Source organism: Sus scrofa, chromosome 13 (genome assembly GCF_000003025.6).
Source record: "Sus scrofa isolate TJ Tabasco breed Duroc chromosome 13, Sscrofa11.1, whole genome shotgun sequence".
Taxonomy (NCBI): Eukaryota; Metazoa; Chordata; class Mammalia; order Artiodactyla; family Suidae; genus Sus; species Sus scrofa.
The window spans coordinates 4,612,791-4,632,143 of record NC_010455.5 but is presented as its reverse complement, the minus strand read 5'-3'; the positions used below and the strand labels follow the sequence as shown (position 1 = coordinate 4,632,143).

General features: G+C 36.3%; 1 protein-coding gene across 5 annotated transcripts in view; it reads left to right on the top strand.

Annotated features, from left to right (window-relative positions):
• TBC1D5 (TBC1 domain family member 5) overlaps window positions 1-19,353 on the top strand; it is a 546,905-nt gene that overhangs the window by 106,305 nt on the left and 421,247 nt on the right. The window contains exons 1-2 of one of the 5 annotated variants that reach the window (XM_021069683.1): window positions 890-990; window positions 5,930-6,095. The exons of 3 other annotated variants lie outside the window; for them this stretch is intronic. The gene's annotated coding sequence lies outside the window, so the exon portion shown is untranslated. Of the gene's footprint in view, window positions 1-889; window positions 991-5,929; window positions 6,096-19,353 lie in introns of those variants that run through there. One more of the 5 variants, XM_021069682.1, reaches the window with a different exon arrangement.

The following is a 19,353-nucleotide window of genomic DNA, read 5'->3' as shown; positions in this document are numbered from 1 at the left end:
CTGTACAGTGGGAAAATAAAATTAAAAAAAAAATTATTTAAACATACTCGAGCACAATTTACTTTGCTGTTATATACCAAGGATTTTAATTTAAGGCTTAGGTTGTGAAAAAATGTATTAGAACAGGCATTAAGAGTATATTTGTTTAAATTATTATAGTTTTTAAAACTTATTTTAGTGATAGTCTGGCATCATGTCTTAAAAGTGATATGTTGCTTCTTTCTCATCAGTTTTGACATTTAAAAACATCTGAGAAAAAAAATTTCTTCTGCATTTTCTATAGTACCTTTCAATGATGATGTTGTAATGTATTCTTCAGTTGTTGAAAGGTATATTATACCAAAGCCTTGTTCTTAGAAGGTAGCTGGCTTTTAAGTATAGAATAGCAGGAAAAGTGTTATAGACTTAAATTATTTTTAAAACTTTGTTTTTAGAAATAGGAATACAAAACCCCCTTTGTAGTCTTGCCACTTTTTAAATTCCTAGGTATGCTTTTTATTTAGCTTTTAGTAACTTGTAATTTAAGATCACAGTTATTAGGTGTATTTCTGCATTTTATATATCGCTCCCAGATGCTACAGTATTAGTTTTTATCACTGCATATTTTATGAAATGTCAGCCTTCTGTTGGCTGTTCACGCAGCATTGTTAGTGATCAAAGACACAACATAAAGGAGAGGAATGTAAACAGTTGGCTTATCTTTGTCCTTCACTGTGACAAAAATACTATAAAATTACTTTCTTATAAAAAGTCAAAGGCATCATTTAATATGCAATGAAACCATAAATGTCTGTTTTTTAATGAGATAAAAAAATCTTAAAATGTTTAATATCAAGAAATCCAGTTATAAAGAGAAATAATTTCTAATTGTACTAAGTTTTCCTTTATAGGGAATCAGGGTAATATATCATGTGTGATGATGTAACACTTTGCTAAGTGGCAGTGCTATTACACCTAGGAAAAGCCGCACAATTTTTGACAACATGAGAGGTGACTCTGTTTAAACTTTTAATTTTTGTTACTCAAAATACATTCTAGAAAAGTGGTTATTAGTTTTTGTATATGCATTAATTTGTATGTGATCTGATTTATTATTTTCTTGAATTGACTTACTTTATTGTTTAAAACTTTATTCCATAGATTTAAAAATCCTTTTTGCTCTAGCTCAGAGATTTCAGTGTCAAGATAAAAGTATAGACTGGGAAAAAAATTCTCAAAGCCTCAAAGAAAATCTGTAAGAATTAAAATCTTGAATAATTTTGATCAGCTGTTGTGTATGCCCACCACAGCAGTTGGTTCAATCAATTTTATGTTTTGGGATGGTTTTATTAAAACGAGCTTCTGCTTTCAGTAAATCATTGAGAAAGATGCTGGCTTTATATGTCTTTTTTGGGTGGAAGCATGGCAATAATAGTTGCAGCCTTGAAAGACACTAAAGGTGGAGACAATTCCTGATTACCATAGATGTCAAGGTGTTTTGTGCCATTGGTTGAGGCATTTGGAAATAGTAGTAGAATGAAGATTTAGACTAAAAAAGTGATTTTTATATAAATACATTCATTTTTATGGTGATCTGCAGGAAACTGCCCTTTCTAATGAAAAATAATTGTGGAATTTCTGTTGTGGCTCAGCAGTAATGACTAGTAGCCATGGGGAGTGTGGTTTGATCCCTGACCTTGCTCAGTGGGTTAAGGATCCAGTGCTGCCACGAGCTGTGGTGTAGAGTGCAGACCAGCTTGGATCCTGCATTGCTGTGGTGGTGGTATAGGCTGGCAGCTACAGCTCTGATTTGACCCCAAACCTGGGAACTTGTGGGTGCGGCCCTAAAAAAAAAAAAAAAAAAAAAAAAAAAGAAAGAAAAAGAATTGTTAGCAAGTAATAATGATTTTAGTATCTTCTTTTTATTTTATACAATTTCTATTTTTATAAAGGAGTAAAAGCTTAGTTGTTTTCATTTGGGAGAATCAGACCTTTGAAAAGCAGTTCAAAGGACAGCCATTGGATACTTATAAGTTAGAGACCTCTTTTTTCTTATAAGGTACTCCAAACTCTCATCTAAAATGAGGTTCCTAGTTCAACAGCATTGGTGTCTCCTGAGAGTTTGTCAGAAATGCAAAATGTGGGGCCAAGCCCATATCCACATAATCAGAACCTGTGTTTTAATCAAAATCACCAGGCAGTTTTTGAGAAAAACATTAAAATTTGAGAAGCACAGCTATAATGCCTCTTGGCAGAACCTCTCATTTGCTCTGTATGTGTGTGTTTTAATTGTGGGATGCTGATTGGAGTTGGTCATCTGCAGTTCAGGAGTAGGAGGAGACAATAGGAGGTTCATATCAGAATTTTAGTGGAGCCCCGAAAGTAGGCAAGTATCTAATCTAGAACTCTCAGGGTTTTGGTTGTTAAGTACTTATAGTTGGGATCAGTGGTACCTTGTGACTCTGCTAATGTTAAATAGTTGATTCCTTTTGGTTTTTAAGTGTCTTATCAAGTTCCAGATGTTCTGCTATTTTCTCCCAATAAAAATGTAGTCAGCATTTCCAAAGTATATTCTATGGTATCTTTTTCCCAGGAGAAGCTCTTAGTAGAAAGAGCCTGTGGTCTAATAAGTTTGGAAAGCACTGTATACTTTGTTCCTCTCTAGGGGAATAACCATACATTGATTTATATTAAAAGATCTGAAAACCTGGTGTAGTAATTCAATTTAGTAGCATTTTCCAAATTTACTTGACCATAGCATCCAGCATCCTTTTTTTTAAAATAAAAAATACAGGAGTTCCCGTCGTGGTGCAGTGGTTAATGAATCCGACTAGGAACCATGAGGTTGCGGGTTCGGTCCCTGCCCTTGCTCAGTGGGTTAATGATCCAGCGTTGCCGTGAGCTGTGGTGCAGGTTGCAGACGCGGCTCGGATCCCGCGTTGCTGTGGCTCTGGCGTAGGCCGGCAGCTACAGCTCCGATTCAACCCCTAGCCTGGGAACCTCCATATGCCGCGGGAGCAGCCCAAGAAATAGCAACAACAACAAAAAGACCAAAAAAATAAAAAATAAAAAAAAAAAAATAAAATAAAATAAAAAATACAGCCATTCTTATCTTTTAGCATATGCATACACAAACCTCTTTCTAGTATTTATTTTTCTTAATGAAAATAAGAGATGAGGACAGCTTTTGAAATTGTCATGTTGTTATGCCACCACATAAAACATACTTTCTAATACTGTTATTTAAATGCAAGAGATATTGGTATAGCCCTTGTGTGCTGAAGGAATTGAGTATGGCAGATACTTCTAGAGCTGAAATAACTGAGAAAGCATCTTTTAGAAAGTGAATCTTGAATAGATCCCGGTGAGATTTGGTGGGCAAATGGAAGGAAGGAAATTGAGCATTCTCAATGTTTGCTAGAATGAAGGAAGCCATGAGCAAGGGATGAAAATTTTAGCTCAATGAATGCTTACTGAAATCCCTAATATAGAGTAGGCTTTGTTCTTGCCCATGGGCATATAATAGTGAGGAAGACAGTTCTGTCCTCCAGCCATTTATTGGAGTGACTATAGTATATCCTGGCAAATTGATGAGAGCTAAAATCCAGACCATAGAATTTTCCTGGGGATTTGTAAGAAGGAAAGTTGGCCAGTGTACTATATGCTGGAAAGCCATAGGCAGGATGCCAGTGTAGTAATATGAGCCTCTAATTAGGGGAACGATTAGGAGAGAAATTCGGAAGGTAAGAGGACAGACCAAACAACCCTAGAAATCTTAAAGCTAAAGGTGATGGGGAAGTCTAACACCCCAAATGCAATATATTGTGATACTTAGAATCAGTCCTCGACTTTGGAGTAAGATGGCCTGGGCCTACCTCTTGATGACTTCATGTCATCAGGCCTCAAGCTCTTCAACTGTAACAAGGGTGTAATAAGGTAGGAAAATAGTAAATGGCTGGTTTAAAAAAATATTTTCAGGATAATTTCCAGCTATGGAAGAGTTGTAAGAATAGTATGCTTTTTTTTAAACTCCACATTCACCTGTTTGGTGCCCCCTCTCTCTTCCTCCATCAACACATGCGCACGCGCGCGCATGCACACACACACACACACACACACCTGCACATGCACCCATGCACTTTTCCCTGAATTTTGAGCAGTGATTACATTTATGCCTGGAAGGATGTCAGTGTATATTTCCTAACAGGGATGCTCTCTTCCATAACTATAGTACAGTAATCAGCTTCAGTAAATTTAATGTGATACCTATATCTAATCTATCATCTGTAAATTTGTCATGTGACCAGTAATATTCCTTACACAAGCTTTTCTTCCTTCAGTAAGGATCCACTCTAGAACCAGGTATTGGCGTTTAGTTGTCATGTCTCTTTTGTCTTTTGTCATTTTTTTTCCATCTTTTTGTCTTTTTAGGGCTGCACCTGTGGCATATGGAGGTTCCCAGGCCAGGGGTTGAATCAGAGCTGCAGCCTCCAGCCTACGCCAGAGCCACATCCACGCAGGATCCAAGCCACATCTGCGACTTAACACCACAGCTCATGGCAATGCCGGATCCTTAACCCACTGAGCGAGGTCGGGGATAGAACCTGCATCCTCCTGGATACTAGTTGGGTTCATTGACCACTGAACCACAGCGGGAACTCTTGTCTTTGTCATTTTAGGGCCACATCTGTGGCAAGTGGGATTTCCCAGGCTAGGGGTTGAATCAGAGCTATTACAGCTGCCAGCCTACACCACAGCCACAGCAACTTGGAATCCAAGCTGTGTCTGAGACCTACACCACAGTTCATTGCAATGCTGGATCCTTAACCCACTGAGCAAGGGCAGGGATTGAACCCATGTCCTCATGGATACTAGTTGGGTTCTTTAACCGATGAGCCATGATGGGGAACTCCTCTTTTGCCTTCTTTAATTCTACATGGTCACACAGTCAGTCTTTCTTTGCCTTTTATGATGTTGATGTTTTTGAATGATACAGTCCTTCATTATCTGTCTGTCTGTCACTCCTCATTTGGGATTGTCTGCTGTTTCCTCATGATTAGATTTGGGTTATGTAGTGCAACCAGAATACACCATAAATAATGTTGTATCCTTCTTGGGCTGTTACAGCTGAAGGCACATTGGGAATGTTAATTTTGATCATTCAGAGTGTTGTCAGATTTCTCTGCTGTAGAGCTTTTTTTTTTTTTTCCCTTGTAACTATGATAAGTCAGTGGGGAAATACTTTAATATCATGCAAATATCTGCTCCTTACCAAAATTTCCACCTAGATATTATTGATAATTCTTGACTGGTACAGTTTTTTCCGTAATGGTTGCAAACTGCTGACTTTCCAATTCAAGCTCCCTTCCATTCAGCGTCATCGTTCCACTGTAAGCAAAAACCATTCTGATGACTGATTGATTTACATTCATTCACTCATTTATCATTGATATGAGCCCATGGTTATCTATTCTTTTCATTGTTTATAATTCATTACTCAATTATTTTGGTGTCCAAATCGTCCAGGTTTGGTTAGTAGAAGTGCATGGCATTCCCCATCACATTAATGAGGCTTTCCAGCAAAGGGGGTTGAAACAGGCTTATCTCTGATCTATTCCACAGTGGTGGCTTTTAGCAGTTCTCTGAGAGCTCTGATTGTTTTCAGGGGAAATGGTTTAGAGATCAAGGTCTCGGTACTAGAACATTAGTGCATAAGGTAGTAGACTGTGCATCACTGTGGGGTCTTGGCTTTTAGGCGCTTTTAGAGGAGAGGTCTCAGAAGTTTAGGCCTATATTTATATACACATCTACATTGATAACTAAATATATGCAGACATGCATACTGATAACACACATATATGGATTTTAGATCTCTTAGTTCACGGCAGTATTTCTAATTCTAATGCATTCTTGTTTTCCACTTTTCCATATTTATATGTCCCTTATACAGCGAGAACATTGGCTTCCCACAGCATTGATACTTTAACTTATTTGAGCAGCGCAATTATAGATCTAAAATAGTTTCAGAACTGGTTCCTGATACCACTCAAACCGAGAGATTTACCAGAAAGAGTTCGATTTCTTTGAAGTTCTCCCTCTTCACCCTACTCAGTTCTGTGAGTATATATAATCAAATGCTCTACTCATAATTTCTTGGATCACTTCTTTTTATCCCCTGAGTATGGATGTGTATTCATTTGAAATACAGTTGAGTTCACTCATTTTAGTTTTCTTTCAGCTTCACATCCTTATTAATCTTTTGAATACGTAGAAAATGATTTACTTTTCCAAAAAATAAAATTTTTTGAAAAGGTCCTTCCATTTCCTCCATCCTTTATAGGTAACTAACCAACTCTGCTGCTTTATAGTTCATCATCCTTCTTTTTTTTTTTTTTTTTTTTTTTTTTTTTTTTTTTTTGCTACTCCTGTGACATATGGAAGTTCCTGAGCCAAGTATTGAATCTGAGCTGGCTGCAGCTGTGATCTATGCCATAGCTGTGGCAACACCAGATCCTTAACCCACTGCGTCACAACTGGAACTCCAGTTCATCCTTCCTTTTATAAAGATAAGCAGTGGGTTGAGCGTCCAGCATTGCCACTGCTGTGGCTTTGGTTACAGCTGTGGCAAGGATTCAGTCCCTGGCCTGGGAACTTGCACATGTTGCAGGCGTGGCCAGAAAAAGATAAGCAGGTAATTTTTCTTACTAAAGGTAGTATACTATGTATGTTCTTCTGTAATTTGCTTTTTTATTTATCAATATCTCTTGGAAATAAATTCTTACCAGTTTATAGAGATTTCTCATTCATTTTTACAGATGCTTACTACTTTAATTTGTGTCCAGTTTATTCAATCAATTTTTTAGGCATTGTTATTGAAATAATTTCTGATATTTTGCAATTGCAAATAATGCTGTGATGAATATTCTTGTGTATATGTATTTTCGTACTGTTGCAAGTTTATCTTCAGGATGAATTCCTGTAAGTGGGCTCACTGATTCAAAGAGTAGATGCTTTGTAATTTTATTAGATAGTGGCCACTACCCTTGTGTTGGGGCTGTACCATTTTGCATTTCTACTTGGAGTTATCTGGGAGTACCTATTTCCCCACAGCTTTACCAACAGAGTGTACTGTGAAAGTTTTGAGTTTTTTCCAGTCTGACAGCTGAGAAATGGTATCTCAGTGTACATTTAATTTGTATTTCACCTTATTATGAGTGGAGCTGAATGTCTTTTCATGTGTATAAATATCCTGCTTTCTGGCGTTCCCGTTGTGGCTCAGTGGTTAACAAATCCAACTAGGAACCATGAAGTTGCAGGTTCGATCCCTGGCCTTGATCAGTGGGTTAAGGAACCGGCGTTGCCTTGAGCCATGGTGTAGTTTGCAAATGCAGCTCGGGTCCCACATTGGTGTGGCTCTGGTGTAGGCCGGTGGCTACAGCTCCGATTGGATCCCTAGCCTGGGAACCTCCATGTGTCGCGGGTGTGGCCCAAGAAATGGTAAAAAAAAAATCCTACTTTCTAGGTTATTTGGTCTTTTTAAAAGTTCTTTGTAGTGATAATAGCCATTTATCAGCGATTTACATTGCAAATATTTTTTCCCAGTTGGTCAACTCTCTCTATTTTGCTTGTGGTGTTTTTTTGTCATGAAAAAGTTTTGTATTTGTATTTCAGTTCTAATTAGAAAGACTTTTTATAAACTTCCAGGTTATCAGAGGAATTCAACTTTTAAAAATACTTTCATAGTTTTACTTTTTACACTTTAATTTCTGATTTATTTAAAGTTTTTTTTTTGTGTGTGTGTGTGTTTAATGTTAGAAACAGGTCAGATTTTTATCTTCTTCTTCTTTCCCCCAAGTATCTATCCATTTGTTAAAAACACCAGTCTTGTACCAATGTTTTGGAATGCCACTTTATAACAGCTAAATCTATTTTTGGACTTTGGACATCTCACTTTTATTGGTCTCTCTGTTCGTGCTGCAGCATCACACTGTTTTAGTTATAGAAGCTTTATAGTATGTCTTAATGAGAACCTCCTTTCTTCATATATATTTCTTTTCCAAATTTCCTAGCTTTTCCTGAACTTTTCTTTTCCACTTGACCTTCAGCATCAAATTACCTAGCTCAGGTTAAATTTGTAAGTTTATGACATATTGATGTTGAGATGTCCTAACCAAGGATGAGGCGTTTCCTTTTAGTCATTTAGGCCTACCTTTGTGTCTTTTAAGAGTGTTTATTCTTCATGTAGGTTTTGAATGTTTCTGTTTATTCCTATATTTTTGATATTTTATTAATGGGACTTTCTTATTCATTATGTATCCTTTCTGGTTTTATTCGTACGTGTGCGTGTTATTGATTTTTGTATGTTTATTTTATATTCCTCTACCTTGATAAAATCTTTTGTTTTTTTGAGTCTCATCATTGATTTTCCAGGGTTTTCGAGCTCATCTGCATCAGTTCATCTGCAAATAGTTTTATTTCTTCTTTTAATTCCTATTTTGACATTTCTAATGGTTTTCTCCAATCTGATTTCAATGACAGATATGTCTAGTAGTGGTCATACTGGGCATTCTTGCCCATTTCTGACTTTAGTAGAAATGAACCATGTTACATTGACAGCTGTTAGTGGTAGAAAAGATAAAACTGCATGAGGCAATGCACTGTTTGAAGGACTTTAAGAGGCACTGTGTATTTACTTGTATTATAATATATCATTCTCTTCAATATCTCTCTTCCTTTACATAACCAAATTTTTGGAAGAAGTTATCTCTCTGCCTGGTAACTTTTTACCTTCACTTCCTCACTTCCCACTCTCCCTCCTCAAACGATTCCACTGTGGTTTTCCATTGTCAAAACTAAGGCTGCCTTTAAGACCTGTTTGTTATTAAATCTAATGGGATGTCTTTGCCTTTGTCTTACTCTTTTAGTTTTCCTTTCAGATACATTCAGCATTGTAGAGCATGCCTTCTTCTAATTGCACTTTCCCTCCTTAGCTTCTGTAAAATCACATTCTTCTGTTGTTCCTTTTCAGTCTTCCAGCTCTTCTTTTTGCACTTGACTTCTAATGTCATGTTCCAGGCTTCTTCTTTTAAGATTCTATCTTCTTTTGAACTTAATGCATATTAGCTTTATAAGCAAACCTATGGCCCAAATTTCATTACAGTTATAAGTAAATTATTATTACAGTTATTCTGAGAGTAATATAATTAGTCCTCCCCTGTCTTCTGAGATCAGAATCTACACGCCCACTACTATTTGGCATCCATTTCCACTTTGAGATGTCAAATCATTTGACAGTATAAGTTCTGACCCCTCCTTCAAATGCATCCAGTTTTATTTAAGTGACTAGAGCCATTATATATCTCACTGTAAAAGCTGGAGCTCTGAGTGTCTTCCTGGATTCTTCTTTTTTACTCACCACCTTTATCCACTGCATTATCTTATGTCAGTTATCTCTGCATTCTCTGTAGGTTTTTCTAGCCCAAAGGAAAGAGAGAGTCTGTCAGGCAGAAGAAACATGAGTAAGAAATGGAGATGTTAGGTTTAGTAGAATACGTAAAGTGGAGACATATGTTAAGATACTGATTGCAAGAATAAGGAATTTAGGTGGCCGTTGGATGCTCATATGTAAAGGAGATGATCAGTTTACTTTTGTAGCACTTGCTAAGATTGAAAAAAAGGGAGAGGGATTGTAGATGGGAAACTAGTTAGGAAGCTAGCAGTTTGAGCAGCTTGCTTAAGAGGTATTAAGTGCTTATATTAGGATGTGACATTGGAGAAAAAAAGAGATAATGTTGATTTGATACCACAGTGTTATTCAATAAGATACTACAAGAAAGTAGATCTTAAGGTACAAAAGATAATTATTGAAGACTCAGGATTTCCTTATAAAGCAAAGTGGGTGAAGTGGAAAGTTTTGGAGAAAGATAATGAGTTCTGTATTTGATATATTGTGTATAAGGTGCTGATATGGACCATCAGGTAGAGACAGTTAGGGGATGATTCTACATGGAGGAGGTTTCTTTTTCGATGCCAGCTCCATCCGATAGTGTAGTGACCACCCTGTGTTGAGCATTCAACAAACTGACAATGTATATGCCAGCTCTGCTCTGACTTGAGATCTAGGTCAGGACTAGAGACATGAGGACAGAAGGTGATAGTTGAAGGCATGAAATTTGAATGAGACTTGGAAGCCAAAAAAAGGAGGTGGTGAAACCAGAAAGGCATCAGGTAAAGATCTTGGAGCACCCACTGTGTGTTAATAAGGTGGAAACATCAGAAAGAGTTATCAACTGCTGGGTCTGTTGTTGGCAAAGAAAAAAAAAATTACAGAAACAAGGGAAAGAGGATTTTAGGAAGGAGATCTTAGATGTTAGGGCTGCAGGGAAATCAAGGAGAATAAAGACTTTAGAAAGGACATTACATTTGGTGTTTGAAAGTATATTTTTAGTAATTCAAAAAGGGCTGGAGTTTTATAAAAAGGGATTTGTACCTTTGTAAATATAATGTTAAAAATAACCTATAAGCAAAATGGGAAGAATTTTTGAAAAGTTAAATAGGCAAGTAATACTAGTATTTGTTAGACTTTGAAAAAGTTTGTAAAATGTAAAATAAGTGACAATTAAAAATTCATCGCGGGTGGAAACTGATTTAGTGGTAGGAAATGAAAGTATGGTGAGTAGGCCCTTTTAAATTGTGTGGTATGTGTAAACAGCACGTAGTGTGAAACATTACAGATTTTAACATGATATTCAGATGTAAGAAGCCAAGTGTTGGTAAAGCAAAGGGTGAGGATAAGTGCAGGATTTCTACTGCAGGCTGCATGGTGTGCAGGGGCCTGGCAAAAGGCTCTCATTTTTGAATGAGAAAGTGGTACTTTAAATTGGGCTACTTTTTACTAAGAGTAATGAACTGTGACTTGCTTATTCTGATATAGGAAAAAAATAGATTATATTGGTGATGATTTTTAGAGTGTATCTAGAAATATTGGCCTATGCTGATGATCTGGCCCAAAACACCAACTGAAAGGATATTTTAATTATAGAAGTAATTTGATATAAGAATAGAAAGTGATAAAGATGCAACAGATCTGAGAAATGAAGTACATTATCTCATTGTTATCAGATGTTAGCAATTAATACATTATGTAGTTCTTGTTGGTGACTCTTAATGAGGACTTAACTCGTCTCTAGAAGACACAAAACTGGAAAGAAATAATCATGAATTAGAGAAAGGGGACATACTAAGTCAAAGTCAGAAGCCTTGTATATGCAGCAAACTTTCAGAATTCTCTTATTAAATCTAATTAAGTGTCTATAGATCCCCTTGATGTATTAAGTTGATTGTCATAACTGAAAAAATGTCAGCTTTGTTTCTTTCCTTCTTTATTTATTGTTCCTTTTATGTTTTCATCGTAATGTGCTGTCTTGGAAATTTTAGTACAGTCTCTTGAAGAAGTGGTGATAGTGGGCGTCTGTCAAGGATGGTGCTTCTTATGTATTATGTTTGCTATGGATTTTTGAAAGATGCATTTCATTCACTTCATCACTTTAAGGTAGGTTTTTTTCTTTTGGCCTGCAGAAGTTCCTGGGCCACAGATTGAACTAACGCCACAGCCATGACCAGAGCCGCAGGAGAGACACAAATAGATCCTTAACTGCTAGGCCACCAAGGACCTCTGCTTTCTTATTTTTCTAGTTAAAACTTGTTTCTGATTTGAAAAATTGTGAATGATGTTCAATATCATCAAAATGTTTTTTTGAATCTCTTGAGATGATGCTATAGTTTTGCTCCTAATGGGTTGCATAATATGCAGTGTTTTATTAGCAGAAAACCTCCAGTAAACTTCATAAGCAAAAAGTTTGTTAGTCTGTTCTCCAGGAAATGAGCAGTCATTTTTCTCCTTGATTTCTATAGGTCCTGTCTTAAATCCAGTAGGTTGTGGTACTGATTCTTGCTCTTCAGAAGTTAGCAGAGATAAAACGGAATTGGGGAGTAAGAGAGTCACCTACAAATTTGCAAATGCACTCTACCTTTTTTTTTTCCCTTTAAGCTCAACTTTGATTTCTTTTCCTTCTAACCAGAGATTAGATACGTATTCTCTGGTATCTATATATTTCAGATATGAAAAGGAAAACATTTATAGTTAGGTGCAGGTATATTATGGCAATGTCATAATTGGCATGAACACAGAAAGATTGATAATGTGGATTTAAATTTATGTGGAATTTCAGGTAAAAGTGTAGGTCCTCTTGGAGGGAGACTGCATATTGGAGGGTCATTATGTAAAACTTTAAAATGGATAAATTTATTTTCCATTTTTATTCACTACTATATATGGAATTTTTTTAATAGTACACACTAGATGTTATTGAGAAAATATTTTAAGTTGCAGTTTGTATTAATTGGTTATAATAACCTCAATCTAATGATACTCTTTTAAATTTCTTGGAAAAAATGATGGTTTTAAAAAAATATTACTTTTTAAATCAATAGTTACCTGACTTTTTAGATCACTTCTCTTGTCTGGGATATTATCTGTATATTACTTTCCAAAAGATATTCTGAAAAATACCCAATTTTAGTCTAATAGCTATAGCAGCTTTTGCACAGTTAATCATTCTCCTCAGTAAAATCAAATTAACTGTTGGAGGGGAATTTATGAAGCCCTTTCTTCTCAGTTTTCTCCTCTTATTATGTTATGCAGTATAGTCAGAGTTGGAATTTCCTGTTTTAACTGATGCTATTGGTGTGTATTGGGTGCCTTCCTTTGGGGTATGATATGATATGAAAACTATTTGGGTTAATTGTTGTTGTCTTTGTTCAGTATAGAAATTGTCAAAGTGTTTATGTTTTTATTTTAACAAAAAGATTTTTTAAATGTGTAAGTTGAACCCGTAATAAAGTTTCCCTGTTGTAAAGTGCTGTATTTAACTTTTTTCTTCTAAAGGTCATTCTCTTCTATTTAATTATATTAAATCAAAAATTTCTTATGCTAGTTATTTTAATTTCATTTGTATATTCCAAAAATTATTTTATAAAATTTCCATGTAAATTAATAATTACTAATCATAGTTTTCCTTATTAAAATACTATATCAAGTCCTTTATAGTATCATAATTATAATATTCTCATGTTCCATATATCATAAGTAACCAAAGATTTGAGTAAAATAATAAAATAAAAATACTTGAGGAAAACTAAATCCTACTAAGAAGCCTACTGTGATTGACTTTATGGGAGAAGGGGCAGAGAGGTGGGCAGTAGGGTTAGTGATGGAATAAGAGACTCATTTTCTTGTGTTCTAGTCTATCATCGTTTAGAAGAGGAAGGCTAGCAAGAGAAATGTTCCTGAAACTATAAAGCAGGCTATGATTTATCATTTTTTTTAAAATATAATACAGTAGTCACAGTAATTTGGTGAATAATGTTGGTCTTTATGTGAAAAAGTCTATTCAGTATCATGAAACTATTATTACATACAGCATAAATGTAATTTCTGTATTGCATTATTGGATGTTAACAAAGCCTCCCGCCTTCTTTTTTTGTTTAACTTGCAGAAACCTCACAAGATTTTTCACAGTTAAGCATGAGATACACATGTTCATATTTACTGTTATGCTTTTTCCAAATGAGACACACTCTACTGATCTTCAGTCACAAAAGTTGATAAAATGAACCCCCATGGATGGTGAACTTTGTTTTAACTATGTGATCAAATTTTCTGGTGACTAAAAGACTATCATTTTTCCTTTTAAAAATACTTGGTCAGAGTTCCTGTTGTGGATTAGTGGTGAATGAACCCTGACTAGGATCCATGAGGTTGTGGGTTTGATCCCTGGCCTTGCTCAGTGGGTTAAGAATCATCTGGCGTTGCTGTGAGCTGTGGTGTAGGTTGTAGATGTGGCTCGGATCCTGCGTTGCTATGGCTGTGGTGTGGGCCAGTGGCTACAGCTCTGATTTGATCCCTAGCCACCTTTTATGGATGCAGGTGCAGCCATAAAAGACAAAACAAAACAAAACTTGGTTATGCTTTCTGTGCCCAAACTTCTGAGCATAATTTAACCTTTGTGGAATGATTAAAATGGACTTAAAGTTCGGAAAATCAGAAATACTGTTGAGCAGAATTCTAGTTGCTAAGAATGCCAGGCAAAGCAGGATTTTTAGAGCATGTAATTTATTTCTGGTAAGACTTAAACTTTTGACAGTTATAGAATTTTCTGAGGTACATTGTCCTGAAAGTGTTATATATAAGTTTACTTGTATATGTTTGAATTGGGTGGTTTTGTAAAAAAGTATATGATACTATGTAACTAATACTTGTTGTGGTTCAAGAGCTTGATTCTTTAAAAAAAAAATCGTTAATGAGTCACCCATTCATGCAAAGACTCTAAGATTGTTAATTACATGAAACTGGGAAGGCCAGTCCGTTAGGAAATGATCAACTGCTTTGAGAAGAGTTTTTGCTCTGATGAGAGGTTTTTGTACAGGAAGAAAGATTAGCCCTGAAGAGAACCATACCAAACTCAAAATGGATGATTGAGCATATGGAAGCCTAAGCTGAACTCAGAATATCATGGCTTAGCAGATTTAATAAAGTTATATTAAGTGGTTTCCAGGCACCAAATCTTGGTTAAACAGAGCTCAAATAGACTAAGCTAAAGATCAAAATAGAGAAAGCATAGTAAAAAAAAAAAAAAAAAATGCACAGTATTTTTTGAACTTAGTCTTAATTTTTAAAAAATTTTCATACTGGATAATTAAAATATTTCCTAAAAATAATTTATGTATAACATAGTATGTATATGATTGAATTGATTGAATCTTATCAGCACATGAGTTCTGTTTTCTGGATATTATTCCTTTGTTTTAAGAGTAGAAATAGTGGCTTAATCTGAAACTTTCTGTTCCATTTTGAACATGTTCCAACTGAGGAACTCTGTTAAGTGTCAAAACAAGTGTATCCTTCTGGCAACAGTGACAAGTTTTTCATAAGGACATGACGGAATTGCCTTTAGAAAGTACTTAATCTCTTTGAACTCTTTTCAATTGGTTATGTCAGCTTTGGGAGGAGGATGGAGTAGGCCACAGATCTGAATTTTCTAAGAGTTTTGCTATCGTTTATTCTTAGTATAGTAATTTTCTATTTGAAGACTTATTCTGGGGATTATCTGTGTGCATTGCATATTTGTACTAATGAGGCTTAGGATGTATTTTGGCTTTGGCCAACCTGCACAATGGTTTTAGGGATATTTGATGAAGGATACCATTAAAAATTTGGTCTTTTGTTGTTGTTGTTGTTGCTATTTCTTGGGCCGCTCCCGCGGCATATGGAGGTTCCCAGGCTAGGGGTTGAATCGGAGCTGTAGCCACCGGCCTTCGCCAGAGCCACAGCAACGCGGGATCCGAGCCGCGTCTGCAACCTACACCACAGCTCACAGCAACCACCACAGGTCACGGCAACGCCGGATCGTTAACCCACTGAGCAAGGGCAGGGACCGAACCCGCAACCTCATGGTTCCTAGTCGGATTCGTTAACCACTGTGCCACGACGGGAAGTCCCTAAAAAAGTCTATTTCTTAAATGTTTAGGTATGTATGGTCTATCAGGGATAGCATGTTTAAAATTATTTAGGAATTAGTCATTCAGAAAGTTTAATAATTGACTGAAGCACAGAAGTTGAGTAGATACATTTTCAGAGAGAGCTTTCTTGTAGTACTTAATCCAAGAGATCACGTATTTCAGAGTGAAGATAAATGAGAATAATCAATGTCTGAGCTTCATAAATCACAGATTTCAATGTTGTGAGCCCATGGCTTGTTGTTATAGGGGACACAAACTTCACTCTCCGTGGTAGGTTTCCAGAGTATTCCAATGAGATAGAAAGGAATCACTTTTATTCACCATATGATTTATAACCAGCATTGCTTACAGATGTGCTTATAGGCACTGTATGAACACGTCTTATGGAGTGTCGCAGACCTGAGTTTAAATACTGTTTATTAATTGTGTGGTGTTACATAAGTACTTACCAGTGCCTATATTTTTTTATCCATATGAGTGTAATAATGATAATAATGAAACTTTTGCATAGAGCAGTTAATGGAGATTAACTGCAATGACATTTTCTAAAATACAGGAGTCTTTTAGGGGATCCTCCTCCCACGGCCACTCCTACCCCTCTGCGTGGTGGGCTGAGAAATGAATTCACCAGCCATTGCTCAGAAGGGCAGTTATAAAAGCACATTTTACGTATTGGTAATCTTTAGGTAGGGGCATTTCTAAATGTTTTCCATGAAAGATAGTATTTCAGTGAATATTTAGGCTGCCGTGTTTTAAAAGCAGCAACAGTTTTAGATTAAGTAACCTAGTCTTTAGGGTTTTGTTTTGTTTTGTTTTTTGTTTTTCCCTTCCGCAGCTTCTGCTCTGGGAGATGGCTCTGGGTTCACTCACTTAGGCAACAAGTGGGGGAGCCCCTTGCAGTGGTGCAGAGGACTGGGGAGGTGAGGGTGACCAGCCTTTATCGAAGGCTTCAGGAAGCCTTTTAGAAACTGTCCTTGTTAGGATCATGGTAGCTGGCTGTCATCTCTCCTTCATTTAATTTGGGTGAGAGAAATAACTGTAAAAGTAAGTGTGTAGAAGAATTCGAGGATCATTTCTTTAAAAGACTGACTTTGGGGGATTTTTTTTTGTTTTTAAGTCCTAAGAGTTGGGTGCTTTATGTGGGCTCCTGACCTTGGACAGTAATAACCAATTGCCTGAGAGCTCTTGCTTAATTTCCAGTATCCATTAACTTAATATTAACTTAAAAAAATCTTCATAACCCATTTTAGTTATACAGCCAAAGGTTTTAGTATACAGTGTTTATCACATTTATGATTTTCGTTTTTTCATTTCACAAGTTTATAATCTTTTAACCTCAAAGAACATTTTTTCTTATGGGATTATGAATATTTTTAGTTTTATACATTTCATTGCATTGTGACACCATAATAATTTTTCTTGGACTCTTTAAATATTTTTAAAGTGTTTTTGAAGAATACATATATACTGGAGTTCCCGTCGAGGCTCAGTGGTTAACAAATCCGACTAGGAACCATGAGGTTGCGGGTTCGATCCCTGGCCTTGCTCATTGGGTTAAGGATCTGGCGTTGCCGTGAGCTGTGGTGTAGGTTGCAGACGCGGCTCAGATCTGGCACTGCTGTGGCTCTGGAGTAGGCTGGCGGCTACAGCTCTGATTGGATCCCTAGCCTGGGAACCTTCATATGCCGCAGGTGCGGCCCTAGAAAAGACAAAAAAAAAAAAAAAAAAGAAAAAAAAAGAATGCATTTATAAAGTTATCCGTCTGAATATCAGAAAATGACATTAATGTTGTAAATTAATTCACTGCTGTTTTATTGAGTTATTAGATTGAAAACAGTATACATGTCTATGTCTATTTTGCTGAAGCATTCGTTTCAAACCTACTAAACAGGTAACCTACTAGAAGCTTTGAAATTCAGCTGTACACCTGTAAGTAGCTCAGAGTGAGATACTACATGAGCTCTGTAGAGACCATGACTTGCAACTTTCTAAAGAGAGTACTCGTTGTGAGATATTTCTAGGCTTGCGCTAGTGTCTTGAAATAAGGAGACTGCCTAAAATAAAATGAAATCTCAAATACTCGTGGAATTAGCGGTGTGAACCATCTTCTAGACCTCGTTTTAGTCAGTGAATTCAGGTTACTTAATGTTACAAAAGTGAGCAGGATTAAAATTGAGATCATTCGTTACTTCATTTGTCCTGGACATCCCTTTTTCCTTTAGTGCAAGATAATGAGGGAGGGATGTCTCTGAGGTGATGCAGTATAGTATGTACTTTTCCTCTCAATCGGCTTTTTTTCCTTATCCCTTTCTCCTCCTGCTTTTTTTTTTTTTCCCTTGCTTTTTTAGGCTAGAGGTCATATCGGAGTTATAGCTGCCAGCCTATACCACAGCCACAGGAACGTGAGATCTGAGCCGAGTCTGTGACCTACACCACAACTCACGCAACGTCGGATCCTTAACCCACTGAGTAAGGCCAGGGATTGAACCTGCATCCTAATGGATACTGGTCAGATGCATTTCTGCTGTGTCGTAACAGGAACTGCCCTCTCCTCTTGCTTTAAAAAAAAAAAAAAATCATTTCATGGCACAAATAATCTGCCTAACTACTAGATTAGAAACCTTGGAAATTGACATACTTGACTTTTCTTCTATTTCTGTGTTTGGGTACTACCATTTATCTCCTGTTCTTTTGTCTCTCACTCATCCATTTCTATAGCTACTATGCTGATTTGGCTGTTAATCCTCTATCCTAATCTTTCTAAAATACCCAGTAAGTACCCAGTAATTGATTCAGCCATTTTTCTATGCTGCTAATGATTAGCAACATTATCCAGTTTGGGTTTCTTTTATTTCTTTTTGAGAAGGAGCTAATAGACAGTGAGATCAATAAAGAAACAGTAGTTTGGTAGTAAAGTAAGTGATGGGAAAGTCATGAGCCACAAAGCAGAAAAAATATGTGTGTTAAATAATTGAGTCCTTTGTAGAGCTAACTTATTATCTGTTCTCTTCTGGTTTTAATTAGTTTTGTGCACTTCTGTTTTCTGAGAACTAAAGCTTCCTCAGCTTTGGAATAACTTGGGACTGTGACTACTTTTCATAGTCTTTCCTCCAGTGCAATCAACTATGATCCAAGTTTTTCTTTTTTCAGTTTGAACAAGATAAATTACTGTGCTTACTGGATAAAAGGTGACAGACAGGTGATGTTACAAAAAGGCAATAGATTAAAAAAAGGAACTCTGAAACAAATGGAATAACATAAGAAGGAGTAGTTAATGAGATAGAGAATAATTTAATAAGTCTGGAACTGAGAATTTAGAATACAAAGTAAAATTATGGTTAATGCTTAAAGTTTCAGTCTGTTTAATCTCAAGTAATTGCTTTAGAAATATTACTCATTTTCATCTTAGCTAGAGGAACATACTAAAAGAAGGGAATACTTTAATTACAAATATGCTTGTATCCCTGCTGTAGTGAAGGATGTCTACTTTGAAAAGTCCCATGCCCCGTGTCTCCCACAAGAAATGCACAAAAACTGACATATGCTTAAGGGAATTTTTCATCTCGTGCAGTTAGGTTGAATCTGCAGCTCTCTTAGGGAAACCACAGTTCTGGGAATTTTCTGACTTTTTGTGGGGTATTCAGACTGGTCTTCATGACTGGAATGAACCTCCAGTGCCCAAAACAACTCTCAGAAATGACCTTTTAGGTTTATTTAAATAGAGTGATTGAGACTGATCTGTTTCTTTTTTAAAATTTATTTTATTGAAGTATATTTGTTTTACAATGTTGTGTT